The sequence below is a fragment of the Tupaia chinensis genome, unplaced genomic scaffold (genome assembly GCF_000334495.1).
Source record: "Tupaia chinensis unplaced genomic scaffold, TupChi_1.0 Scaffold000355_1, whole genome shotgun sequence".
Taxonomy (NCBI): Eukaryota; Metazoa; Chordata; class Mammalia; order Scandentia; family Tupaiidae; genus Tupaia; species Tupaia belangeri.
The window spans coordinates 547,847-554,644 of NW_006159850.1; the positions used below are offsets into that span (position 1 = coordinate 547,847).

At 61.4% G+C, this 6,798-nt stretch overlaps 1 protein-coding gene across 6 annotated transcripts in view; it reads left to right on the forward strand.

Moving 5' to 3' along the window:
• Window positions 1–6,798, forward strand: part of ANKRD11 (ankyrin repeat domain 11) — a 106,575-nt gene that overhangs the window by 55,623 nt on the left and 44,154 nt on the right. The window lies entirely within an intron of this gene.

Sequence of the window (6,798 nt, forward strand, 5' to 3'; positions counted from 1 at the left end):
CGCGCGTCGTTGCTGGCCAGACATGCGGCGGGCACCAGGCGAGGAGGGGGGCCCGGGGGGTCTGGGGTCTGGGTGGCAGAGATGATGGAGGGAGGGGGAAGCGTGCGGACTGGCCAAAGCCATTGCCAACGCCGTGTGGGACCCTGTCAGGAGACAGGACGGGGGTCCTCAGGTCTGAATGGTGACCAGTGCGGGTGGACGTCATCTTTCTCCTGGCCGAAGCCCGCGTCCTTGATGCCTCCTGTGCCCGGCTCAGCTTTCTTGCCGTGGGTGAAGGACAAGGGGACGCACCCTGTGGCCAAGAGCATCAGGCGCTCCAGTGCTCCTGTCTCCAGAGGGAGGAGGAGACGCGCCCCCCGGGGAGGGACAGGCACTCCTGCCCCCGCCAGCCTTGTAGTCGTGAGGCCCCGGGCAGCTGGGGCCAGGCCACAGTCACAGTGGGCGGTGCCAGGCTCGTAGCCACCCCGCAGTCGCAGTCAGGGTGCTCCTGGCGTTCGGGCGAGGAGCGAGTCTGCAAACCTGCCCGAGGTTGGCCTTCGCTGGGGCTGTGCTCGCCCAACTGTGCGTTCCTGTGACCCTAGGTCTGTGTGCAGCCCCTCCACAGAGTGCCACCTTTCCCGGCCCGGCCACGTGGGCACCGCATGGTCTGGAACCCGGCTTCCTGTGTGGCCGTGGTCCTCCCCCATGCTGGACATGCCCTTGGGGGTCTTTTTCCCAGTGGTGACGGCGGTTTGCGTTTCACACCATCCATCCACTCACTGGGGACTCTTCTGGAAACACTTGTTCAGGTGCAGCACTCACCTGGTTCATGACCTCGGAGAAACTCCTCCCTCTCGTCCCTGGGCTTCACAGACCTTGAGGTGCTTTCTCTGGGGGACAAGCAGAGGCTGGGAGCTGTTGATGCTGCTTGGCGGAGAGTTGGGGAGGCAGAGCAGCGCCGATGGGTTCTCTCCTCGCGACGAGCGTCTGCCATGGAGGCTCTGGGTGCGCGTGAGCGCATTTGCACGGAGTGTGCACACTAGTGTTCTGTGGACCACACCAGGAGTGGGCGAGCTGTTGACAACGTCGGCCGACCGAGAGGGCGGCCAGTGAGACGTTGTGGAAGGCCTGCCAGGGAGGCTCCAGGCTGTCCGTGGGAGATGCGAGCCAGCCTTCGGCACCCGAGAAAGCAGTGTCCTGTGTACCCAGATAGCAGCCTTTTCTCTGCTCAGCTTTAAGGAAAAACCTGCCTGTGTATGCTCTTTTCTTTTTAATTATTAGCTTAGTTTTATTGTTGTCTTTTATTTTGACCAGAGAGAGAAAGGGAAAGTGAGAATGCAGGCCGCCCGGTCCGAGACTGGAAGCATGGTCAGCCAAGTCGGAGTCCAGCATCTTAACCACTATGCCACCTGCTGGCCCCTGCTTGTTCATGTCTTCAGAAACGTGACCTGGGGCGGTTCCCTCCTGGGGCGGTTGTGGCGAGTCTCCACTTGCTCGTTTGAGCACATGTGCACGTGCCCAGAACCCCAGAGGGCAGGGGAGGGACCCTGCGTGATGAGCTCCGGGTGCCTCCCCTGCCCCTCTCTGCCGAGTGCATAGGCCCCTGGCAGGTGAAGAAAGACCTCTGAGTCTCGCGTCTGACCTTCCCCGCGGGCATCACGGCCTCTCACTGGCCGCCGTCACGGCACTCTCTCCTTCTGCACTTGCCTGGGAGCCGGGGAGGGGCAGGAATGGGCACCCCTTGCTCTTGAGGCGCACCGTGACTCCTTCTCCGTCTTTGGGGTTTGGGCACACGTCCTGCTGAGCGACAGGCCTTGGTATGAGGGACAGAGCCTTCCCTGGGCCCCTTGGTGGCGGGCAGCAGTGCTGGGGCGCCCGACTCTCAGCCGGTCTGGAGCACTGTGCTGGGGCCGTGGGGCCGTGGCCGACTGCAGCAGCTGGCCCGCACGCTCCCGGCACCGTGAATGTGGGACGCACCTTTTGGCTCTTCCAGCCTGTTGGCGTGGCCTGGGTGAGGAGTCAGCAGAGCTGAGTTTTGAAATTTTTCCTGTGAGTGCGAGGGATAGTCCTGCCCCCAGGGGCCTCCTTGGCCTATGTTCACACCCAGACCAGCGGGCGGATCAGGATCTGCAAGGCCCTCCACTCCCACACTCCAGCCCCTTGCCAGTGTCCCGCCCGCAGCTGCAGGTGTGCTGCCCGGACCTCACTGTCCCACCAGGTGGGCCTTCTCGATGGAGGCACTGAGCCCAGACCCTGCGTGCTGTGCGAGGGCTGCAGCTGGCCAAAGCAGTTGTAGGAGACTCTGCATGCAGGTGCCGGGCAGAAGCAGGCTTCCCCCGGTGGGCAGCCCTCCACAGGGGACAACGCTGCCACCCGGAGCACACAGCCAGGCATCCCCAAACAGGGAGCTCAGCTTGGCCACTGTGTGTGCTGGGCAGGCTGGGAGCCCCCAGGGAGTGGGTCACTGTCCCTCTGCACTGCAGTGACTGCCACCGCTGCTACTGCTGCTCCTCGGAGGCCTGCCAGGGAGGAGGGGCAGCAAGGTCACAGCGTCCAGGGAGGTACTGTGACAAGTGACCCCATCCGGTCCGGTCTGTGTGTGCACGACCAGTGTGCTGGGTGGTCTCCACGCTGCTCGTTATTGTCATTTACCTGTTCCCTGTGAGAACGAGAAGCAGCAGCCCGATGAGGTCTCCCTACTGCAAGTGCACAGCGGCCTGCCCAGAGGCTTTGGGGGGAGTGGTCCCTGCCCCCGGAGCTGAGCTGCCACTCTCCCGCCGAGGCCGCAGGTCTGCACAGACGCCTGTCGTCTGCCTTCGGTGGCCAGGCCACGTGCGTGCGCAGGAGAGGGAGCGCCCTCCGCAGTGCCTGGTTCCCGTGGGGCTGGGCGCTGACCTGTTTGTCTCAGGCAGCCTGGGCCAGGGCTCAGAGTGTGGTCCCTGTGGGGCCCTGCCTCTCACATGCCTGCCACTGCGCTGTGCGGCCGGCCGGCCTTCTTGCGCTTCCTTCCTTTTTTTTTTTTTTTTTGGAGAGTTTTTTGCTGTAGGGTGTGTGCGCTCACCAGAGAGAAAGAGACAGAGAGCCACAAAGGGAGAAGTCACCCCCCAGGGGGGATGGCCACGCCGCAATCCCTTCTCCTCCATTCTCCTCTCGGGATCTTGGGCACGCACACACATGCGCCTGGCGTGAGTTTAAGCCACCAGGTCGGGACTCAAACCGCGGTCGACTACGTGGGAGTCCAGCGATATAGCCATTACGCAAACTGCTGGTCCCCTTTCTTTCTTTCTTTTTTAAAAATAATTATTTTATTTAACTTTATTTTTTATTGACCAGAGAGGGATGGGGGTGGAGGGTGGCGGCGACAAAGCAAGCTGCCCAGTCGGGGACTCTCACTGTGGTCCATCACATGGGAGTCCAGCGCCCCCAACCACCAAGCCCCCTGCTGGCCCCTGGCCCTAGTGCTCTTAAAGGGTCGTTTACAGCAGCAACCACAGTGGGACGGAGACCGCGCGTGCTCACAGTCGAGACTTTGTCGTCTGGCCCTTTTCAGAGAGTATTTGTGACCCTTCCCTGGGTGCCCTGGAAGCTGGCCCTGGCGTGTGCCCAGGCCCCGCAAGAGGGAGTTGCTGTACCAGGGCGGTACTGACCGCGGCCGTTGGCCACTGCGCCCTGACAGGGGCCTGCAGCACCACGTCCAGACATAAGTGGTGGCTTGAGTTGGAGGAGCATCCCCAGGTAGGGTCTGTGGAGGAGGGGCTTCCGTGGGGACCACGCCGTGTCTCGTCTCCAAGCGGGAGCAGTTGGGTGAGACGCACACTTGCCGTTCTGCAGTGAGCACCCTGACCCCAGTGGCCAGTGCACGTGGCGTGGCTGGAAAGCCAGTCTTCAGGGGCCCTGGCACACTTCCCTCCTGCAGCGTCTCAAGTGCAGTCGGACGATGCTGCTGAGGGGCCAGGCAGGGGTCTCACGCCGCAGTACCTGCAAGGGTCGTGTATGCTTCCTGTTCCGTCTCGGGAGGGTTCAGCTTTGGGCTCCCTGGCAGGGACCCCTGCACGGCACACACACCAGCCTGCTGGCACGGCAGGGCACGCAGCCGTGGTGTGGGTGGAGACACGTGTTAGAGTCCACCAGTTCAGAACACAGGACAGGGTGCCCCGGGGGTCCCATGGAACCTGACAGTGCTGAAATACCATTTACCTCCTTTTCTCTAAAACCCGATTGCCCTGGGAATTCCTCTTCCTCCGGGTCTTTCAGATACTTCAAGAGTTGTACCATCAGCCAACAAAACCGTCACCCCTGGTGTGACAGGGCTTTGAAAGAACCGAGTTGCCACCAACAGTTTTCTTCAGAGGGAGGGAGATTCTTGACACTCTGAGGATGTCATGTGAAATCTTGTGTGTGTTTGGAGTGTGTGCACATAGCAAACAGAGAAACAGGGAGGGGGAGAAAGCGCCCCTGGGGCTTGGCCACATTACAGTAGTTCTCCGTTTTCATACCCTCCTGGGATTTCGGGCACCCTTGTACACGGGCCCCGCGTGTTTTCCAACCCAATGGGCTGGGGTTCAAACCAGTGAACCACGTGAGGTCTGAGTCCCGTTACTCACTAGGCTGCCGGACCGCCCTAAATTGTGACGGTTTTGGCTCCCAGACTTCTCATACAACGTCTTGCAGCTCCCTCGGGGGGTGAGCGCGACTTGCTCAGACCCGATGACCACGGGTGCTGCCCGCTTTGATGCACGGGGAGCGTGTCCTCGGTGTCCTGCGCTGGACAGCACCTCTCCTCAACCCTTCTGCCGGGCGGTGGGCAGTGCCGGGCTCGTCCTTGGTGGACCCAGGGCGGACCGTGTGGCTCCCAGTGGGCCCACCGTCTCCCGGGGAGCGTCAGTGTACCTCAGGGCTGACCGCGCACACCCGGAAGGGAAGGGCGCTGGGTCCTACGTGGCCGACCCGAGTTCGAATTCTGGCCCTGGAGACTTGGAAAACATGGCAGACACACACCTGTGTGCGTGAGCAGGTGAGATCGAGAAACAGGAGAGTGTGGGTTGTGGTGTGACCCTGCCCCGTGAGGTGCGTTCTCCATGTGTCTCTGGCGGCCCAATCCGCTACACAGTTTGTAAAGTGTGACGTGTCACAGTGCCCTTGCTGAGGCGAGTTGGGAGAGGAGTGCGTTTGTGGTTGGAGCCGAGTGTGAGCCGGGTGGCTTTTCACGTGCTTCTCATAATTCCCGTGGTTCTACCCCCAGAGACCGGTAGTGCGTCGACTGCTGTGCAGCAAAACCACCCAAAAGCATAATGCCTCAAGGCAGCGGTGGGGTCTTGCTGCCCGGGTGTGTGCGTGGGCGGTTCTGCCCGTGGTGACTCAGGTGGCTCAGGGCTGACCAGCGCCTGGCCGTCCTGCTCACAGCCAGCCCTGCTTTCCAGGGCGGGTGCCCGGCTAAGGCTGCGGGGCCACCTGTCGATGGGAGGAAACGTGGGAAGCTGTTTCTGCCGCTGGGAGTGTGTGCTGGGGGCAGGGCGTGGGAACACGGGGAGAGCCATGTGCCCTGTGCGTGATGCCGGGGTGAGTTGCTGGGCACAGGCCGCATCTGCACACATGAGAGCACAGAGTGAGGTGATTCTCAGTGAGCCCCAGCTCAGGGTTCTGAGTCCCCTCAGTGTCCCCCTTTGGGAGTTTCACGAAATCTTAAGCTTTAGTGGCAGATCAGTGTGCATCATTGGATTATGGGGGGGGGGTCATCAGACCGCGGAGGGGAATAAAACACGGGAATGCCAGCCTGCATGTTGTTGACCAGGGTTTGCACCGGAAACGTTCCCGGTCTGTCATCCACACTGTCAGACGTGTGTCTCCAGCTCACGCAGGTCACAGCCGCACGCACACCTGGTCCTCGGGTGCTGTCCTCGGGCTTCGGCACTGCCCACTGCGTGCTCGGACGGTTCTGAAGAGGGCTGTGACGCTTTCTTGTCTGGGCCTTGGCTTTGCTCCCAGGCAGCTGGGCGGGGCGCCACGCGGCAGCCGGGAGCTCCAGCCCTGAAGCAGGTGTGCGTGCCGGACACCAGGTGGGCGAGTAGACACTGAACATTTTAGGAGATGGAACCGGACAGCCCACCCCGGCAGGCCTGTCTCTCAGGTCAGGAGGGAGGTCTGGTGTGCAGCCTGCAGGAACAGCCAGGTGCTGTAGTGCCTGATCCGCCCCGGGGCTGGTAGGGACTCGCTGGCTCTGCTTCTCGGCTTCTCCTCTGGCCTTGGGAGATGGACAGACACGCACGCGCACAGAGTCGTGGATTGGGAGCCCCTGTGTGGCAGACAGAGCAGCTTACTGTGCCCACACAGGTTCGAGGCACCTGCTAACCCCATCCTGGTAAGGCTGGCCAAGAGCGGGGTCGCGCCCCACCTCAGTGCTGCAGTGCCCTTGCAGTCACAAGGGGGATGGGGCTCTTTACAGCCCCTGTGTTAGGTGGCCCTGCAGTTTAAGATTCATGGTATGCTCTCCTAAGAATTTCACCCCGTGTTGGGGCTGGCAGGTGGCGTGTGGTTAAGGGCACTGGACTCCCACGTGGCCGACTGCAGCCTGAGTACTGGACCTGGCAGCTTGCTCTCTCACTCTCCCTCCCTCTCATGCACTCTCTCTTGCTTTGTCCCTCTCTCGTCAAATTAAAATAAAGTTAAATAAAAATAATTCTTTTTTTAAAAATAAAAATTTTTTTGAGAGGTTCTTGCTATAGGGTGTGTGCACCTGCCAGAAAGACAGAGAGAGACAGAGAGACAGAAAGCGAGAAATCACCCCCCTACCCCCCACCCCCCGGGGGGGGGGGCCCCACT